Genomic DNA, 22,119 nt, shown 5'->3' on the forward strand with positions numbered 1-22,119 from the left:
CTGCGATACGCATGTTCCAGTTTAGCGTCGCTGAGCCGGAGGTCTCAAAATGAACCCCAAGAATCCTCAGGGCCCCTTCACAGAGAGATAACCCCCCAGGCACATCCGTTCTACCGCGCCATCTTCCGAAAAACTTGACGGAAGACTTTGCATGGTTCAGAACTGCTCCCAACGCTCGGGTGAAATCCCCAAAGATGGCAAGGGACCTTGGACTCCCTGCATTACCTTCCTACTCTGTCTGGCCCTAACCGACTTAAAGAACATAGCGGAACAAGTCTCATTATGTTCTAGAAAGCCACTATGCGCACGCTCCGGAAAAAGCTCGAGCCTTCTGCTCCTGCAGCTCCCTGAGCTGCGCCTTTAGGGCTGCGAATCTCTCCCAGTCAATCGACCCGCCGAGGTTGCCTGCCTCGTACTCGAGTTCAATTAACCTTTGGATACGATCCACCTCCCTCCTTTCCTCCCTTTTTTTCCTTCTACAATATCCTATTATAAAAGCCCTTATCCTCCCCTTGACTAAATCCCACCACTCTAACACCCACTCGCACATGGACCGGAGGCCGTCAAGCCTCCGAAAGAAACAAAAAAATGCGTCAACGAAAGCCTGCTCCTCCAGTATATCCCGATCTAAATTCCAGTACCCCCTACCGAAGAGGCAGACTGGCGACCCCACCTGCAGGAACACCCCGTCGTGATCCGTGAAGAAAACAGGCAACAGCCGCCCAGACAACTGACCCAAAGACCTGGATACAAAAATGTAGTCGAGCCTCCGCGCAACCCCCCTGGAGTTGCGCCATGTAGGACCGACCATTGCCGGAGTAGTGTGCAGGCCACCATCAACCAGACCATGGCAAGCCATTAGCCCAGAGATGGCACCTGCACTGCTATCACCGCCTACCCCTAAATCTATATTAAAGTCTCCTCCTATCACCAAGTGCCTGTTTGTAACACACAGGGGCGCCAGACAGTCCACCATCTCCCTCCTGTCTGCAGCCCATACACCTCTAAACGTAACATCTATCCCCAAAACTCTACCCTGCATTATTACAAAAGTGTTCTCTATTTTAACCTCTCTATGCCCACACAAAATCCCTACTCCTGTTGAGTGCACCCCTCCTATGCTCCAAAAAGATTCCCCCTTATCCCACTCCCTCTTAAATCTACACACATCCCCACCATCCCTCAGGTGAACCTCCTGTAAAAAACAGAAATCAAACCCCACACCCTCTAAATAACAAAAAACCGCCCTCCTTTTAACATTATTCCTTAACCCCCTAACATTTAGACTAAAAAAAGAAACAGAACTATTCATTTAATTATTTACAAAAAAATAAATAAAAAAAAATAAAAGAAAAACCAGGAGACTCACCCGATGCTCCCCTGGTCAATCTCCACCGGCGGGGACGTCCTCTCCTCTCCTGACGCCCCCCCGTCCTCCATCCCAACCCATGACCCAGGCAGTGTGTTGGGTCCTCCCTCCCCACCCACCATCCCCCCTCCATGTTTGCCTCGGGGCTGCATGTAGGGGACCCCATCTCCCCAAACAGGAGTTGGGATCCCTCTAGCAAACAGCCCACCGACCCCTCACTGGAGTCATCCACTAAAATGCAAGGGGCTGAGGCAAACCGGGAGGACAAATTACCCTCCCCTCCCACCCCCGCCACTCTCTTAGCCCCCCCCTCCCCCTCCACACCCCCCTCCCTCTCACTTCCTGCCAAGCTCCCCCTCTTTATCCCTTTCTTCTTTGGTGAAGGAGGTAGCGGGGAGACACAACGTCCCATCCCCGCTAACTCCTCCACCAAATCCCTCATTTCGACCTCGAGGAAGCCTGGCAGGCTGTCCCCCCACTCCTTCCCCCCATCTCCCCCCCCTCCCCTCCCACCTCCACTCCTCCCTCCTTCTCCGTCACTGTCCCCGTTCCCTCTTCCACTCCTTCTCGTACCACTGTCCCCTTCTCCCTCTTCTCAGCTCCTCCACGTTCTTCCACCTTCTTTTTAATCTCTCCTTCTTTTTCCTTCTTTCCATTTTCTCTCCTCTTTCTTTTCGCCTCTTCCTTCTTCCCTTCTTCGTCCTTTCCCCTGTGCCATCCGTACAATCCGCATGCGTCCTCTCTTTCCTCCCCCCATCCCCCGCTCCCCCCCAGCTGCAGACGCGTATGACCTGTGACGAGCCGGGCAATCACGCCACAGGTGTGCTCTTGAGCCACACCCATGGCAAGCCTTGGGCTCGTCACATTCCTTGGCCTCGTGCTCTTCCGACCCACAAAATCGACACCTCTTGGCGATTATGCGCTGGTCACCGCATAATGGCACAGGGGTCCCGTTTTCTCCGCTTCCTTTGCCATCTTCATTACTTCGTCATGTTTTTCTTCTTTGTGAAACGTCACATCGAAAGCCTTCTCATTCAGGTTCCCTTGAAGGCAGAGCACTTCCTTCACCTCTATCCTGAGGCATCCCATCAAAATGGTCCTTCCAAATGTCTCTCTACTCCACGGCTCCATCTCCTTTTCAGTCTAGTCAAATCGTAAGGTATTTGCCATACCAATCCCCGGAACCGATCTTGTTTGCTTGTATTGATTCATTTAAAAAAATAAGCTCTCTTCAGAAAGAAGCTTCAACCTGAAATGAAAACATCTTTAACCAAAAAGGTGGAGCAACTAAAGGTGTTGACTCTCCACATCTATCAAGACAACTGGAGCACTGGGCCAGACACTCTTAAATAGAACCTGGACCAGCTCAGGTGAAACACCTTACCACTAACGAGATGGAAAGGTGTAACACATACTGACTAACGAGGTGACACCAATCAGTTCTCCCTATATGCTAACAATCTACACGGGCGAAAGTTCAACCTCAAAACATAAATGGAAAAACAAAAGCCTGTAACACCTTCCCCCTTAAGACAACAAATATATCCTATATTTTTGTTTGATAAGTTTGCTCACCACCAACAGAAAACAATTTCCATTTCACATTATAATCAACTACAATGATTCACCTTTACCAATATAAACATGGTGTCAACTGTCAACAATTAAAAATAGGAAAAAAACTATTGTTTTCCCACTAGCTTCTAGAACTCTCGTCTTCCTATAACTCACAAGCTTCTAGAACTCTCGTCTTCCTATAACTCACAAGCTTCTAGAACTCTCGTCTTCCTAAAACTCACTAGCTTCTAGAACTCTCACCCCCTTGGAACGAGCCCAAACAAAACTCATCCCCAATACAAAAAACCGTGCAGTGAAAATAAATTGTGATCCATGGCAACGCACTGGCTAAACGCAAAACACAACACTTTTTGACTGCCCACCTTTGAGACAATCAGCATCCAAGTTGTCGTTACCACGGACATGTCTGATTTCAAGAGGAAACTCCTGCAATATCCGTAGTAACTTTCCACCTCACCGCGGAGCTTCTCTCTCTTTTCAGGGTTCACTATATAGGCATGTTGTTGGATCGGGGCCCAGTCCCCAATGTCATGCTCTAGTACATTTGAGTTGGCACATATGAGAATTAACCCTGATATTCTAAAAACAGGGCAACAATGTCAATATAATTGTACCAAAAATTGTCAGTTGGTTGCATTAATAAATATCACTACTAAATGTTAAATGAAATGTAAATATTAAATATTTAGTTGCATAGTCTTATTTTCAATGGCTTTTCAATTATATTTTGCTAGGTGGGATAGCCCAATGTCAAAACACAGTTTTAACGTGTCCAAATCAATAACCAATATGCAGGAACAGTTTGGGATAAATTGAAAACCTAAACATAACATGTGCTATATACACAAACATCTGCCACAATAATCATGTTACTTGTATTTTTAAAACAATCACCTTATAAACTGCACAAGCACCAGAAACGCTGTTGTTTTGACAAGTAGCAATAAATCACTGATATCAATTTGGGGAGAAATCGGGTTGTACGTGCTGTTGAAACTAACACAACTAAACAAAAACACATGGAAATGGGAGATATATTTTACCTCACTGGTTAGAGGACTAGTTAGAGGACAACCTGCAGAAGACAGTCAGCTACACAGATATTAGATTTCTCTTCTGTGTGTGTTCTCTGGTGTGATATCAAGCAGTTAGCTGAGTAAAACTCTTCCCACATTGATTACAGCTATAAGGTTTCTCTCCCGTGTGTATTCTCTGGTGTATAGTTAGAAAGCTTGATGTAGTAAAACTCTTCCCACACTCATCACAGTTATATTTCTCTCCTGTATGTCCCCGCTGGTGTACTATCAGGCTGCTTAGCCGAGTAAAACTCTTCCCACATTGATCACAGGTGTCTCTCCTGTGTGTATTCTCTGGTGTGATTTCAGAGTTTGTAGCCGAATAAAACTCTTCCCACATTGAACACAGCTATCAGATTTCTCTCCTGTGTGTGTTCTCTGGTGTATAGTCAGATTGCTAGATGTAGTAAAACTCTTCCCACATTGAACACAGCTATACGATTTCTCTCCTGTGTGTGTTCTCTGGTGCACTGTCAGCTCTCCAGATCGACCAAAACTCTTCCCACATTGATCACAGCTGTAAGATTTCTCTCCTGTGTGTGTTCTCTGATGAATGTTAATGCCTGATGAGGTGAATCTCTTCCCACAGTCAGAGCAGCAGTGAGTTCTCTTCCCTGTGGATCTCTGCAGGTGTTTCTTGAGGGGTTCTGATCTGGAGAGACTCTTCTCGGCCTCTTCAGCATCACATGGTTGTTGAGGCTCCCCAGAGGATCCAAGATTTAAGTTAAGTTAAGTATCTCTCCTGTGTGAACAACAAAGTCAGACAGATGATTAAAGGCCCACAACAGCAGAAGCCCACTGTAAAAGGTGATGCCAACAGTGTAGCCATGATGTTGTACAGCAATTGACGTCTGTAATGAATGTTAAAATGATTTGACAATTGTCTTAAAATGAGCAAGAATCATCATATTTTGTCTAATTATGACCTCATGGATGAATTCTATAATATACTATATATCCCAGAAACCTGGTTGAACTATCATTATGACATCACGGATGAATTCTAGAATAGGTGTTGGGTTACGGTTGCTACAATAGCCTCTGTTTTTAAGACAGTACTTACTAGTGTTAATCAGGGAACGGTTTCTCAAAACCATCTTATGGCTAAATTCATTGTTAGAACCATTGGATGCCTTAAGATGCGTTTGGGAAACCGGGCCCTTTTTCGATGTAACAGTCATCTCCACCTCCTCCTCTTTCACACCATAAACTGCATCTTCCTCCCCTTTTACTGTAACATCCTCCTCCTCTTTCACTCTGAACGCGTCTTCCTCTTCTTTCACAGTAACGGCCTCACCCTCTACTTCTTGATTTACTGTGATATCTTCCTCTTTAGAAGGAGAGTAGCTTAGTGACCGCATGGTCGGGGATGTTAGCTAGCTAGGCTAATGCTAACTTAACCAGCCCACTAGCTGAACAATAACAACACCGTAAATATTAAATTAAATTGGATAACTAACTACACGACAGTAGTGAGTTTAAAATACAGTGGCTAATGTACACGAAAGCGTCTAAAGAGCTATATTGGTTCGGCTATTTTGTCTAGCAAGCTACAGAGGTGGCTGACAAACCACTAGATTATACGTCACACCAGCAGCATCGCCTTAAATTCCCAGACCGCCATCTGCTGACTGGAGTGGGTAACGCAGTTGAGTAAAATGTTCATTTTGTTTTCAGACAACAAGTTAAAGTGTAGGACGCCTGAGTTTTTACTCACCAGGGTAACAACACAGTGTGGTTAAAGACATAGTAACTTAGTTGTATTGAAGATCTGGTTCCCTATAAGCACAAACAGATATGTTTTTGAATGATCACATATGTATTAATTTATTTCGGGATTCTGGGTAATCCACAGCAGATTTATGGAGAATTGCTGTGGGTGAGTTGAACATTTAATGGTCCTGGGATAGAAATGTATAAAGTTGACATTACATCATAAAATCCACCTTTTACATCCTACATTAGCAATTTATGTTTTAGTAATTTCTGTTGTTGATTTGGTGTCAAATAAGTCCCCATATGGGTTTTTGTTATGGAGTCTAGTTGATAGGTATTCGACTAGCCGGACTGTTCCCCGGACTCCACGTGTAGGGATTTGTACAATGCACAAACAAGGCTATTGAACTTGACATTGGTGTCTGTCTTTATTCATTTATATTTACTCAACTACGTCCAGTCAGCAGATGGACTAGATGCCGCTTAAAGACAGACACCAATGTCAAGTTCACCCAGGCCATATGACACTCAGGCTATACTCTATTTTTGAAAGAGTACATTAACCAAGACCATACGTACGTTTATGACAGCTGGACGTACTATGGTCAGAAGGATACAGGAAGAAGAATGTAAGCAAGATAACTGATGACTAACACGTGAAACGTAAGCATGCAATGCATACATTATTTTTAGGACGTAAAAAGGGTTCTACCATCATTATAACGTAACCAAAAGCAGATATAGTTTTTCAGCATAAAGTACTCTGCAGCCACTTAGTGTGGTGTGGACACACAGATTCCCGTTGAACACTGTCACTTTAACTACCTTATTTTCTCAATAACGGTCTCTCTCCTTCACTTCATCCCCCTCTCCCCTTTTCCCCAAATCCTCTAGGTTATATCAGCTGTTTAGGTGAACCCCTCCTGCATCTGAACTGGCTACATAGAGGACACAGCATGATCAGAGTTGAGAGGTCACTTGGTCAGGACAACAGGAAGTACTATTAAAGAGATGCTCTACATTGAAATACAGATAGATGCAGTAGTCCCAGAGTTAATGATCCCAGGTCAGTTTATATTATACAGGAAGTATTATTAAAGAGATGCTTTACATTGAAATACAGATAGAGATGCAGTAGTCCCAGAGTTAATGATCCCAGGTCAGTTTATATTATACAGGAAGTATTATTAAAGAGATGCTTTACATTGAAATACAGATAGAGATGCAGTAGTCCCAGAGTTAATGATCCCAGGTCAGTTTTGCATTTCACCTCCTTGATGATTAACAATGTTAGATTAAAAAATAAATACACAAGGCTCAAACATGCTCACTCTCTCCATCTGTCTCTGGTCTGCAGGTATGTTTTGATGTGAGAGGATGCCAACCCCTAGTCCCATCATCGCCACCTCACCTGCTTTTAAGATAACAGTGTCTCTAGTCGGCACAATGGTTATGTAATTGTGATGAACTGAGAGAACATTTATGTAGCACTGTGATTCATTAATCATGTGCTGCCTTCCCTGCTCCTATGTGTTTACCTCTTTCCCTTTCTGTCTTTAACACCTCTCTCTCCACCTCCTCTTTCCCTTTCTGTCTTTAACACCTCTCTCTCCTCCTCTTTCCCTTTCTGTCTTTAACACCTCTCTCTCCACCTCCTCTTTCCCTTTGTCTTTAACACCTCTCTCTCCTCCTCCTCTTTCCCTTTCTGTCTTTAACACCTCTCTCTCCTCCTCTTTCCCTTTCTGTCTTTAACACCTCTCTCTCCACCTCCTCTTTCCCTTTCTGTCTTTAACACCTCTCTCTCCACCTCCTCTTTCCCTTTCTGTCTTTAACACCTCTCTCTCCACCTCCTCTTTCCCTTTCTGTCTTTAACACCTCTCTCTCCACCTCCTTTTTCTTCCTCTGTTTTTATAATTCACAACAGATGTGTATTGATGGACAGATTGAACTTGTATTTATAACACTTGGATAATGAGCTTTTCAATAAAGCGTTTCACATTCTCTACTGGTTTAAATGAAGTGTAATGTGATGAAATACTCCACCTATCCTGTGTTTATCAGATCAATGCAGATGAAGGGCATTAGATGTTGAGATGAACCGGTGTTAAGAGTATTTACATGATGCATAGGAAGTGTAGTGTTTAAAAAATTTTTATTTCTGTATATATGAATTAACTAGTTAAATCCTGTTTCTAGTCTATTAGTTACAATGTGTAACCATTAATGTCCCAGGACCAAGATTGGTAAACACTGTTGAAGTGTATAATTGTAATACATACATGCAGACACGGCGTCATTCAAAGACAGGAATTTGATCACCTCAAAGACATTCATACCTAAACTGCACATTAATTTGCCAAGGTAGAGTACATGATCAGTGAATATATTAAATGTACAGGCTACAATGTGGGGATCTCATGCATGGTAATAACTACATGTATATTTGACTTGAATCCTTGGCAAAACATGATATTATATTCTACTCAATCCATAGGCTTCATTAATGTCATTCAGGCTGTTTTGAAGTTGATACAACTGGCTATGATAGCTGAGGTTCATAGCTAGGTTCTGAACTAATATGTATACCAAACATTTGGGTCCATACACAGATCGAATAGATAGCTAGCTACACATCCATGGGCATACAGGGATTTTAATCATCCACTGCACAGTCATCCACTGCACAATAACATACGTTATTTCATCTATCTGCATGGCAAATACAAATTTGTACATTCAATTTGCAGTAAATTCTTCAGCCAGCTAGATTCTATACATCCACTTTTTCACAAAACGACCGCCTGGTTTGTGGGTTGTTTAAGGTGTCCCTAAAACAACCAGAGTGACAATTTCATACTCATGTCACAACACCCATAAAACTAGACCAGCTAGCTGGCTAAATCACGATTTTCGTAAATGAACTATGATTAAAAAAAGCATAATCGTTTGTCTCTCCATTAACTAACATTCCTGTCAACTGTACATGTTTTTTGCATGATTCGTTATGACGTTATAATCCCTTACATTTGCTTCCATCCTAGTATTTCTGTCCGCCATCTTTGATCCATTTCAGGTCTGTGTAGGGGTACCCCTCTCTCCTAGTATTTCTGTCCGCCATCTTTGATCCATTTCAGGTCTGTGTAGGGGTACCCGTCTGAGTATTTCTGTCCGCCATCTTTGCTGAAGAAAGTCCTACAGCCACTTGTGCAGCTGCAGCCTCCTCCGGTCCTAGTGCCGAATCGAAAAGAAGTTTAAGATGCGATGGAACGGTTGACGAAAAAAATAAATCACACAAAAATATATTGACTGATATTGATTTATTTAGGGGGGGTAATTAATATTTTAGCACTAGCGTCGTATCTGATTCCAACCCTTTAACTTTTTGTCTGAAAATTAAATAAACATTTTACTCAACTGCGTTACCCACTCCAGTCAGCAGATGGCGGTCTGGGAATTTATGGTTATGCTGTTGGTGTGACGTGTAATCTAGTGGACGGAACGCTTCTTTCATCAGCAGCAACAGTTCGTCAGACACCTCGGTAGCTTGCTAGACAAATTAGCCGAACCAATATAGCTCTTTAGACGCTTTCGTGTATATTAGCCACTGTGTTTTAAACCCATTTCTGTCGTCTACTTAGTTATCCGATTTAATTTCATATTTACGGTGTTGTTATTATTATTCAGCTAGCGGGGTGGTTAAGTTAGCATTAGCCTAGCTAACATCCCCGACCATGCGCTCACTAAGCTATTCCCCAGTTTTAAACCCACTTCTGTCGTCTAGTTAGTTATCCGATTTAATTTCATATTTACGGTGTTGTTATTAGTCAGCAAGCGGGCTGGTTAAGTTAGCATTAGCATAGCTAACATCCCCGACCATGCGGTCACCAGGCTACTCTCCTTCTAATGAAGAGAAGGATATCACAGTAAAACAAGAAGTAGAGAGTGGGGCCGTTACTGTGAAAGAAGAGGAGGACGCGTTCAGAGTGAAAGAGGAGGAAGATATCACAGTAAAACAAGAAGTAGAGAGTGGGGCCTTTACTGTGAAAGAAGTGGAGGACGCGTTCAGAGTGAAAGAGGAGGATGGTGTTACAGTGAAAGGAGAGCATGTAGTTTATGGCGAGAAGGAGGAGATGACTGTAACATCGAAAAAGGAGGAAGAGGAGGAACCTGGATATCTGGTTCCGGTTTCCCAAACGCATCTTCAGGCATCCAATGGTTCAAACGAAGAATTTAGCCATAAGATGGTTTTGAGAAACCGTTCCCTGATTAACACTAGTAAGTACTGTCTTAACAACAGAGGCACAAACTCTGCAGTTGAACTGATGTTTGGTGTTAAGGTGGAAATCTGCAATCGCTACATCCATATTGTGACTTTTAAATTATTTATTTACAGCCATTGATTCTTGAAGAATATAACACATGCCTCATGAGCTGAGGTCAACTGTTGTACCCCATCAGAACCCCAAATAATATGTTTTTACTATAATGTTTAGAAACAATGTAAATCAACACTGTATAGCAGTTAAGACAGATTTGTACCATGTCAGCTCGGGGATGTGAACTTGCAACCGGTTACTAGTCCAACGCTCTAACCACGAGGCTACCCTTCTGCCTCAACATGGTTAAAACTATATTGTTGATATCATGGATGGTCAGTCCTTGAATCCATAGGTCTGTCTAGTTACATTTATCCAAACCCATAATTTTATTACCAAAATAGTGGTGGAATGAGAGATTTGTTATTGTTTGAACTGCAGATTGCTGGGTTGTGTGGGGTTTTTAAACAGCAACAAAATGGCTGCCCAGAGACTTGGTTAACAGCTGAGGGATGGGGGAAGGAGAAGTGTAACCACTCCCAAAATTCATAGAGAACGATATTGTAGAAACCTTAACCCAACACCTAGCTGCCTCGTCAAGAAGTTCAGACATCTTGGCTTAACAGTTATAAGGTGTTGGCTTACAGTCACTGGACCCAGGTTTGAGTTCAGCTCAGGGCCTCCCCCTGAATTCACTACACTATGAATACAAGGACTGGCCATCCATGATGTCATAAGATAATTTAACCAGTTTTCTAGGCTATATAGTATATTCTAGAATTAATCTATGATGTCATAATGATAGTTGCTGACTTTTGCCTAATACCTGCAGCAAATGCCTCTATCCCATCTTCTGGCTGGGGTAGAGTACTTTAGGATTTTAGTTTCTGCGGTGTAACAAGGGCCTAACCCTTCTGTTTCTTCATAATGGCCCTTCGCGTGAGTTGGGTTTGTTCCTTCGTTCACTCCCTTATTTTCCGGTCTAGTATGAGGCCTTGGATAGATATACTCCTATTTAAATATTCTGAGTGTTATGGATTCCTCCTGTATTTCCTTACCTTCAAGTCTCTTTTACCTCTGTATATATCAATACCTAATAACTTCTTCTATTGGTTATTATGCTCGTCAGCTAGTAGTCACTTGGAAACTAGTATTGGTAAATATTTTGACACACAATGACAGTTTTTTATTTTACTAGGCAAGTCAGTTAAGAACAAATTCTTATTTTCAATGACGGCCTAGTGGGTTAACTGCCTGTTCAGGGGCAGAACGACAGATTTGTACCTTGTCAGCTCGGGGATTCGAACTTGCAACCTTTCGGTTACTAGTCCAACGCTCTAACCACTCGGCTACCCTGCTGCCCCAAATATTCTTTAATTGGTAATTGGTATTCTCACAGCACTAACGCTAGATTCCGAATTCCAATATCCTAATACACTTCCAACTCTGTGTATGGACTCAATATATTGTAACTGGTACTTGGCTGTTTCCTTGTATTGCTAATCACATCTGTACCTGATGTCTCACTATTTTACTGCCGCTTTGTCTGTGATCAAGAGGTGTCAAGACCCCTGTGTTTCAAATATGGTTCTCGTCTAACAAAAAGCGTATAGTGCAATAATAAATTTACCTATGATGACTCTCCATATGAAGTCTGTCTCATATGTCAGTGAGGATCATGCCTCTCTTATGATCTCTGTTCTCATTAAATCAAATCAAATTTTATTTGTCACATACACATGGTTAGCAGATGTTAATGCGAGTGTAGCGAAATGCTTGTGCTTCTAGTTCCGACAATGCAGTAATAACGAACAAGTAATCTAACTAACAATTCCAAAAAAACGACTGTCTTATACACAGTGTAAGGGTTTAAAGAATATGTACATAAGGATATATGAATGAGTGATGGTACAGAGCAGCATAGGCAAGATACAGTAGATGATATCGAGTACAGTATATACATATGAGATGAGTATGTAAACAAAGTGGCTAGTGATACATGTATTACATAAGGATGCAGTAGATGATATAGAGTACAGTATATACGTATGCATATGAGATGAATAATGTAGGGTAAGTAACATTATATAAGGTAGCATTGTTTAAAGTGACTAGTGATATATTTACATCAATTCCCATTATTAAAGTGGCTGGAGTTGAGTCAGTGTCATTGACAGTGTGTTGGCAGCAGCCACTCAATGTTAGTGGTGGCTGTTTAACAGTCTGATGGCCTTGAGATAGAAGCTGTTTTTCAGTCTCTCGGTCCCAGCTTTGATGCACCTGTACTGACCTCGCCTTCTGGATGACAGCGGGGTGAACAGGCAGTGGCTCGGGTGGTTGATGTCCTTGATGATCTTTATGGCCTTCCTGTAGCATTGGGTGGTGTAGGTGTCCTGGAGGGCAGGTAGTTTGCCCCCGGTGATGCGTTGTGCAGACCTCACTACCCTCTGGAGTGCCTTACGGTTGAGGGCGGTGCAGTTGCCATATATACCTTTTTACAGGGGAAGTTCGCACGTTTCTGGAGCTGTGGCTAAACCACACTTTCACACTGACACTGCCCTGCTGCTTGCAACGGCCGCTTACTCGGGGACTGTAGATTGCTTGCACCGGCCGCTTACTCGGGGACTGTAGATTGCTTACACTGAGTGCTTACTCAGGGACTGTAGATTGCTTACACTGGGATGGTAGATTGCTTATTACGTCATCTTAGACCTGTGTCTAAATGGAAGCTTCTTATTCTAAATCTAGGTCATGCACTACTAACTCCCATTCTGCTGCTTCCGTGTTACTGTTGGCTGATTCTACTTAATGATACCAGCTGGTTGTTTCTACCACTTGAGGCGGCGTAGGTGGCATGTCAAGCGTCAGCTGGGAGAAGTCTATGATAGCTATCTCCTCTGCTTCCCCCTGTTGTCCAGTTTCTGCAGGTGTGGTCCATGGTTCCATGAGGTCCTGTGAATGCCTTGTGTTGCTGTCCCCATTGCTTGATGGAGTGGGCAGATTCTTTTCATCTCTTGTCACACCAGATATACGACATCCATAACTAGTGGTTTCCTCATTAGCATGGAGGAGTTTATGCAATGAAATTGCCCTCGTGCCGCAATTTTAGAAAACACAAAGGGGCCTGTATTGTAGACCGAAAGTCTTCTACCACACTGCTTAGAGTTTCAACAACATGAATAACTTATTTCTAATCTACAATCTTAGATGCTACTACTAATGTGAAAACAAGACAAAATATGACTTCTTGCTCATTTTAAGACAATAATTTTAACATTCATTACAGACATCAATTGTTGTACAACATCATGGCTATGCTGTTGGCATCAACTTTTACACTGGATTACCACTGTTGTGGGCCTTTAATCATCGGTCTGACTTTGTTGTTCACACAGGAGAGAGACGTGACTATCGTGGATCCTCTGGGGAACCTCAACAACCTCATGATGCTGAGGAGACAGAGAAGAGTCTCTCCAGATCAGAACACCTCAATAAACACCCGCAGAGACCCACAGGGAAGAAATCTCACTGCTGCTCTGACTCTGGGAAGAGATTCACATCATCAGGCATTAAAATTCATCAGAGAACACACACAGGAGAGAAATCTTATAGCTGTGGTCAATGTTGGAGGAGTTTTACAACATTAATCTCTCTGAAAGTACACCAGAGAACACACACAAGAAAGAAACGTTATAGCTGTGATCAATGTGGGAAGAGATTTTCTACAACTGGCCACCTGACTCAACACCAGAGAACACACACAGGAGAGAAACCTTATAGCTGTGATCAATGTGGGAAGAGATTTGCTACATCTGGCAACCTGACTAAACACCAGAGAAAACACACAGGAGAGAAACCTTATAGCTGTGATCAATGTGGGAGGAGATTTGCTACATCTGGCAACCTGACTCGACACCAGAGAACACACACAGGAGAGAAACCTTATAGCTGTGGTCAATGTGGGAGGAGATTTAGTCGATCTGGAGATCTGACTCTACACCAGAGAACACACACAGGAGAGAAACCTTATAGCTGTGGCCAATGTGGGAGGAGATTTAGTCGATCTGGAGATCTGACAGTGCACAAGAGAACACACACAGGAGAGAAACCTTATAGCTGTGATCAATGTGGGAAGAGATTTGCTACATCTGGCAACCAGACTAAACACCAGAGAAAACACACAGGAGAGAAACCTTATAGCTGTGGTCAATGTGGGAAGAGATTTGCTTCATCTGGCTCTCTGACTCTACACCAGAGAACACACACAGGAGAGAAACCTTATAGCTGTGGTCAATGTGGGAGGAGTTTTAGTCGATCTGGAGATCTGACAGTGCACAAGAGAACACACAGGATTGAAATCTCATAGCTGTGACGAGAGAATCTGATAAAAGATCTCTGATCAAATATTAGAAAATACATACATGAAGGAGTTGTTTCATGATTTCAATTAATTAATGTCACAATGTAGAATTTTTTAACATTGTAGTAGGCATATTGTAGAAGCCTAAACGTGTGCCCACTTATGAATTGATATCAACATGTTATGGATATTAGCCTAAAGGGGAAAAATCCAGGCTCTGAAATGGAAGAGTACTATTTATGTAATTTTACAAAAATTGACAAACAAAAAAAGAGTTTGGATCAAATCAAATTTATTTATAAAGCCCTTCTTATATCAGCAGATATCTCAAAGTGCTGTACAGAAACCCAGCCTAAAACCCCAAACAGCAAGCAATGCAGGTGTAGAAGCACGGTGGCTAGTAAAAACTCCCTAGAAAGGCCAAAATCTAGGAAAAACCCTAGAGAGGAACCAGGCTATGAGGGGTGGCCAGCCCTCTTCTGGCTGTGCCGGGGTGGAGATTATAACAGAACATGGCCAAGATGTTCAAATGTTCAGCATGGTCAAATAATAATAATCACAGTAGTTGTCGAGGGTGCAACAGATCAACACCTCAGGAGTAAATGTCAGTTGGCTTTTCATAGCCGATCATTAAGAGTATCTCTTCTGTTCCTGTTGTCTCTAGAGAGTTGAAAACAGCAGGTTTGGGATAGGTAGCACATCCGGTGAACGGGTCAGGGTTCCATAGCCGCAGGGAGAACAGTTGAAACTGGAGCAGCAGCACGGCCAGGTGGACTGGGGACAGCAAGGAGTCATCATGCCAGGTTGTCCTGAGGCCTGGTCCTATCTCGTTAGCACAAAGGACGCACTGATTGGCTAAAACAGTATCCAATCTACAGAAGTAGTACTACGGTGTCACCTCGTTAGTCAGTATGTGTTACACCTGTGCTGGCTTGTCCATCTCGTTAGTGGGAAGGTGTTTCACCTGAGCTGGTCCAGGTTCTATTTAAGAGTGTCTGGCCCAGTGCTCCAGTTGTCTTGATAGATGTGGAGAGTCAACACCTTTCAGTTGCTCCACCTTTTTGGTTATTTGCTTCCTATTTATAAGTTTGAGGTGGTGGGACGGGTGCGCCATCGTCCGTGAGGAGATGGCGCAAAGTACATCTGGACCGTCGGTTCCGGGGATTGGACTGGCCAACACGGTGCGCTTTTCTTGGCGGGGAAAAGAGATGGAGCCTTGGGGGAGAGAAACCTTCGGGAGGAACATCCTAATGGGGCACCTAAAATTGAAGGTTAAAGATGTTCTATGCCTTCGGGGGAACCCAATGGAGAAGGGGTTTGATGTAACCCTATATTTGGAAGAAAAACACAATGAGATTATGAAGACGGTGACGGAAGGGAAAGAAGAAGGTCCCCTGTGTCATTACACGGTGACCAGCCTGGCAAGAAACAACTTCAGGGTGGTCACCGTAACCATGTACAATCCGCACGTGAAGGACGAAGAAGTGAGGGCCTTTCTGGGGAGGTACATGGACAATGTCTCCTCAGCGAGGTACCTCAGGGACTCCCTGGGTTTCTGGAATGGGAAGAGAGGCTTCCAGGCGTTACTCAGGGAGTCCCCGAAGAGTGTGGATGGCTACCTCCATCCTCCAGCAATGTTCTCCCTGGGGGCTGACAGGGGAACCCCATACTATGCACGTCAGCCCCCGTTCTGCAGGTGTTGTACCCTGGCCTCGTGCATTAATAAGAAATGTGGGTCGGAAGAGCACGAGGCCAGGGAGTGTGACGAGCCCAAGGCTTGCCACGGGTGTGGCTCCAGAGAACACCTGTGGCGTGATTGCCCGGATCGTCACAGGTCATACGCGTCTGCAGCTGGGGGGGGAGCGGGGGATGGGGGGAGGAAAGAAAGGACGCGTGCGGATTGCACGGATGGCACAGGGGAAAAGAAGGCAAGAGAAGAGGATGGAAAGAAGGAAGAAATGAGAAGAAAGATGGGGGGGGAAGGAGTGGGGGGACAGCCTGCCAGGCTTCCTCGAGGTCGAAATGAGGGATTTGGTGGAGGGGTTAGCGGGGATGGGACGTTGTGTCTCCCCGCTACCTCCTTCACCAAAGAAGAAAGGGATGAAGAGGGGGAGCTTGGCAGGAAGTGAGAGGGAGGGGGGTGTGGAGGGGGAGGGGGGGCTAAGAGAGTGGCGGGGGGGGAGTGGAGGGTAATTTGTCCTCCCGGTTTGCCTCAGCCCCATGCATTTTAGTGGATGACTCCAGTGAGGGGTCGGTGGGCTGTTTGCTAGAGGGAATCCCAACTCCTGTTTGGGGAGATGGGGTCCCCTACATGCAGCCCCGAGGCAAACAGGGAGGGGGGGATGGTGGGTGGGGAGGGAGGACCCAACACACTGCCTGGGTCATGGGTTGGGATGGAGGACGGGGGGGCGTCAGGAGAGGACGTCCCCACCGGTGGAGATGGACCAGGGGAGCATCGGGTGAGTCTCCTGGTTTTTTATTTTTTTTATTTGTTGTTAATAATTAAATGAATAGTTCTGTTTCTTTTTTTAGTCTAAATGTTAGGGGGTTAAGGGATAATGTTAAAAGGAGGGAGGTTTTTTGTTATTTAGAGGGTGTGGGGTTTGATTTCTGTTTTTTACAGGAGGTTCACCTGAGGGATGGTGGGGATGTGTGTAGATTTAAGAGGGAGTGGGATAAGGGGGAATCTTTTTGGGGCATAGGAGGGGTGCACTCAACAGGAGTAGGGATTTTGTGTGGGCATAGAGAGGTTAAAATAGAGAACACTTTTGTAATAATGCAGGGTAGAGTTTTGGGGATAGATGTTAAGTTTAGAGAAGCTAGATATAGGTTAATTGGGGTGTATGGGCCACAGGTGGCGGCAGACAGGAGGGAGATGGTGGACTGTCTGGCGCCCCTGTGTGTTACAAACAGGCACTTGGTGATAGGAGGAGACTTTAATATAGATTTAGGGGTAGGCAGTGATAGCAGTGCAGGTGCCATCTCTGGGCTAATGGCTTGCCATGGTCTGGTTGATGGTGGCCTGCACACTACTCCGGCAATGGTCGGTCCTACATGGCGCAACTCCAGGGGGGTTGCGCGGAGGCTCGACTACATTTTTGTATCCAGGTCTTTGGGTCAGTTGTCTGGGCGGCTGTTGCCTGTTTTCTTCACGGATCACGACGGGGTGTTCTTGCAGGTGGGGTCGCCAGTCTGCCTCTTCGGTAGGGGGTACTGGAAGTTAGATCGGGATATACTGGAGGAGCAGGCTTTCGTTGACGCATTTTTTTGTTTCTTTCGGAGGCTTGACGGCCTCCGGTCCATGTGCGAGGGGGTGTTAGAGTGGTGGGATTTAGTTAAGGTGAGGATTAGGGCTTTTATAATAGGATATTGTAGAAGGAAAAAAAGGGAGGAAAGGAGGGAGGTGGATCGTATCCAAAGGTTTTAGCAGACCGGTTGCGCACAGCCCTTCCCTACGTCGTCCACGAGGATCAGACGTGCGGGGTAGAGGGCCGCTCTATAAGATGGAACCTACAGTTGATCAGGGATTCCATCGCTTGGGTTGAAGATAGAGGGCTGCCTTTAATGGTAGCAGCGCTAGATCAGGCGAAAGCTTTTGATCGCGTGAATAGATCTTTTCTATTCAGGGTGTTAGGTAGATTAGGATTTGGGGAGAAGTTTATAGGATGGATCCGTACTTTATATGTCGGAGCGGGGTGTCGAGTTAGTGTAAATAGTCACTTAGGTGACGTTTTTGACCTCTCGTCTGGGGTCAGGCAGGGATGCCCACTCTCGGCTCTCCTCTTCGTTCTGTACATGGAGCCTCTGGGGGCTGCCATTAGGGCAGACACAGGGGTGGAAGGCTTGTTGATCCCTGGAAGTGGTGGGCTGCGTGTTAAGATGACGCAGTACGCCGACGACACTTCCTTGCTGTTGTGCAAGGACTCATGCCTGACAAGGTCCCTTGCCATCTTTGGGGATTTCACCCGAGCGTCGGGAGCAGTTCTGAACCATGCAAAGTCTTCCGTCAAGTTTTTCGGAAGATGGCGCGGTAGAACGGATGTGCCTGGGGGGTTCTCTCTCTGTGAAGGGGCCCTGAGGATTCTCGGGGTTCATTTTGAGACCTCCGGCTCAGCGACGCTAAACTGGAACATGCGTATCGCAGTGGTACAGAGGAAGCTAGCAATGTGGAAGGCTAGGTATTTGTCTTTTATGGGCAAAGTCCTGGTCCTAAAGGTGGATGTGTTGCCGTCTCTTTTGTATTTGGCATATATCTACCCATTGCCGGCTTGTCTGAGGAGGCCTCTAGTGAGGCTTGTGTTTCAGTTTATGTGGAGTGGCAGGTGCGAGTGGGTCGCCAGGGCACGTCCCATCGGGGAGGGAGGTAGGGGGGTACCACATTTCCCCCTCAAGCTGGACTCAATTTTTGTTTCTTTCTTGTTAGCGGAGCTTGCTCAGCCAGTGATACACCCGTCCGGTTACCTCCTGCGGGTGTTCTTCTCGTATCAGGCGAGAAGCGTAATGGTGTGGTCTAACACGGGTCCTCGGGCGGAACAGCTGCCGTGGCACTTTGGTCATGCGGCCAAGTGGCTGCGTGCGCACCCCGAGGTTGAAGTTGCCCGAGTAGGTTTAGACCACAGGCACCTGTACGAGGAGGTCAGGCAGGCAGGGAGTCCTGTGCCCGTAGCGGGCATCTCGTCAGTGGTCTGGGAGGGAGTGCAGGCGCGGGGCCTGGACAACAGGCTCAAGGACCTGAATTGGTTGGGCCTCCATAAGCGCTTGCCGGTACGTGCCATCTTGTACCGGTATAGTTTGGTGCAGTCCCCCACCTGTCCAAGATCCTCTTGTGGCAGGGAGGAGACTGTGCCTTTGCCGGAATAGTCTGGGCTAGGGCATGGGTGATGCTAGGTGTGGTTAGGAGTGATTTTGTTTTGACATGGGCTAGGCTAGAGAGAGGCGTAGGGAGAGCAAAGGGAACGGATAGGGACAGGTTTCTGCTCTGGCTTCTCATGAGTCTCTTTAAAAAGGGACTGTGGGAAGCCAGGCAGAATTTAGTCAAGACAGGGAGAGATTGGGGGGTGGAAGGGATAGTGAGAAGGGTGGAAGGTGATTTGAGGGGGAAGATGAAGAGGGAGGAGAGGAAGTGGGGGAAGCATGCGGCACGGGAGAGGTGGAAAGGGGGTTTAGGGCTGGGAGTGTTAGAGTGAGTTTGGTAAGGGGATAGATTAGGGAAGGGGAGATAGGGAAAGGGTTAGGTATTGGTTAGGTATGATGGGGAAGGACGATGCTCCCCTGAGGTTTGTTTTTGTTTGATGGTTTTGTAAATAGAATTAATTAAGAATGAATGAGAATTATGATTTTGTAATAGTATGAATGGTATTGATTGTAATAAATTATTTTAACCACCTTTTTGGTTTACTTCCTGTCTTTAAGTTTGGTGTGGGTTTTTCTTTTGTTTCCCTCTTCTTGGGCAGATTTAGTGGGTCTCATGGTGGGTGTCTTTTATGTCCCAATTGTTGTTACTAGTCAACTTCCAGTGACACCCACATAGTGTCTTTCAGAGCCCCTCCTAAAAAACAAGTTAATATTTTGGGTTGGATATTCCATCCAATTAATATTATAATCAATGGAATTTCCTTAATGTTCATTAGTATTTCAGTTGTTAATCTTCTGTCTGTTGTACTAAATATTTTTGTTTATTTTCATTTTGTTTTTCTTCCTGTGAAGCCATTGTGTTGCATCCATGTCTGAAATGTGCTGTATAAATAAAGCTTGATTTGATTTCAACAAATGAACCCAAAGACTGACCAATCAGTCCCTCTTAGTATGAAAAACAGTATCAATCCCACTTTTCCAGCCTGCTGAAGGCGTGGTGGAGAGGTAAACACCACCCCCGACTCTACCAGGGGCTTGAGGTGGTCTCCCACAGCTCTGCTTATGTCATGTTCTGTGAACTTGCTGTTCCATTTCTTGACTGCCCCTGTAACAGAAATAAATACATTTAGTCATATTATATAAAACATTAAAAGTAATGGATATGGAGCATCTATGGCCTCAGTTACACCTGGCACCTAAATGTGACTTCCGTCATCTGATCACTCCAAACTGCGTTAGGTTCAGATCTACCAGGATGGGCCTTTGACAGTCTGGATGCAGTCAGGCCACTGAATATAAATATGCAACGTTAAGAGGTGGGGTGAATGAGTGGGGAAAAGTACTATCTACACAAATCACCATAATAGCAAAGAACAAATGTGTGTGCCTGGGGGGAAATTAACTTTCATACAGCCAAAAGGGGTGGGAAATTACACCAATATCAGTGGTCAATTTGCACTAATGTAAATAAACATGGATGATGGAACATATTCCCTTTTGCTGATGTGATGAACCACTAAGGGGACATAAATATTTACCATCTAAACCATGTGTGACTTCTCACCTCTCTGGCTGTAGAAGTGTTCTTCCTAACCAGTCCCTCAACAGCTCTCTGACTGAGCTCCACCCTCACTGGGTCTTCAGAGGAGAGGAAGGCTGAGGAGGGTTGAAAGGATGAATGGATCAGTCACTCAATAAAGTGTAGAGCTGCTGTCTGATAAAATCACAATTTTAGTAGTTCATTAAAATAAACAAGGCTTTATGACTGCTGAATACCAACTATCATTCACTTAGATTGTGTAATTTCAGGTAGCGAAACATCCTTGGGACGTCCCTAGCCCATTGAAGTTTACATTTAAAATGGTTAAGTTATGGATTAAGGTTAGGGTTTAGGGTAGGGATGTCCCAAGAATCCCAGATAGCATTGACCATTGTGCATTTGTAACCGATGTGAAATGGCTAGCTAGTTAACGTGCGCTAATAGCGATGGTAACGATGTTTCGTGGGAGGCAGTTGTTTATGTCCCTGGTTAGAGCCCAGGTAGGGGCGAGGAGAGGGACGGAAGCTATACTGTTACACATTCTTCAGTTTCTTTTACGTAGCAGGTGTAAAAGAAACACAGACAAGACAAGTAGGCGCTCAGGTCATTATGGTCATTGTAGTTTAAAAAAAAATTGCATCTGATTATGCGTAACTGTATGTGGGGTTGTTAGAGAAGAATGTGATTGTCAGCCCTAACAATCCATTCTAGCACCTCATCAGGCTCTGAAAAAGTCTTCATTAATGACGTGTTCCTTCTATTCCAAGGGACAGCAGAGGAACTTCATCGATTCCACTCCTTCATCAATACAGTACAAGCAGTGAACATCTGAAATTCACCCTCACCTTTGATGTGCATGAAACAAGTTACCCGATGGTTGGACGATACTTTTCTCATCAATCATCTTAAAAACTGGAAATCAACCAATCCTTACCTATGATGTTAACTACATCAGAAATAACTTAAAATGTATAACTTTAAATTAAACCAATCGTTTGCACTCATGACTTGAGTGATTAAAGTAAACCAACGTTTTGGAAATACATTATGCCATCTAACCAATCAAAAAATGTTAGCTATATGCAGTTATCTTAGCCAGCCAGCAAACGTTAGCTATTTAGCCAACTAGCTATTAGCCTAAACAGCATAACCAACCAGCGCGGTTGTGGTCAGCAGAGACCAACTACCGGAGACCAATTAGATCCCAACTAACAGTAAGCCAAGGTGGAAAAGGTTACAAAACTCCCGTAGTCTAATTCACAGAAAACATGCTGAAAAGTAGTGATGGGGAAACAAAGCTTCCTGAAGCA

Source organism: Oncorhynchus kisutch, unplaced genomic scaffold, assembly GCF_002021735.2.
Source record: "Oncorhynchus kisutch isolate 150728-3 unplaced genomic scaffold, Okis_V2 scaffold2002, whole genome shotgun sequence".
In the NCBI taxonomy this organism is placed as follows: domain Eukaryota; kingdom Metazoa; phylum Chordata; class Actinopteri; order Salmoniformes; family Salmonidae; genus Oncorhynchus; species Oncorhynchus kisutch.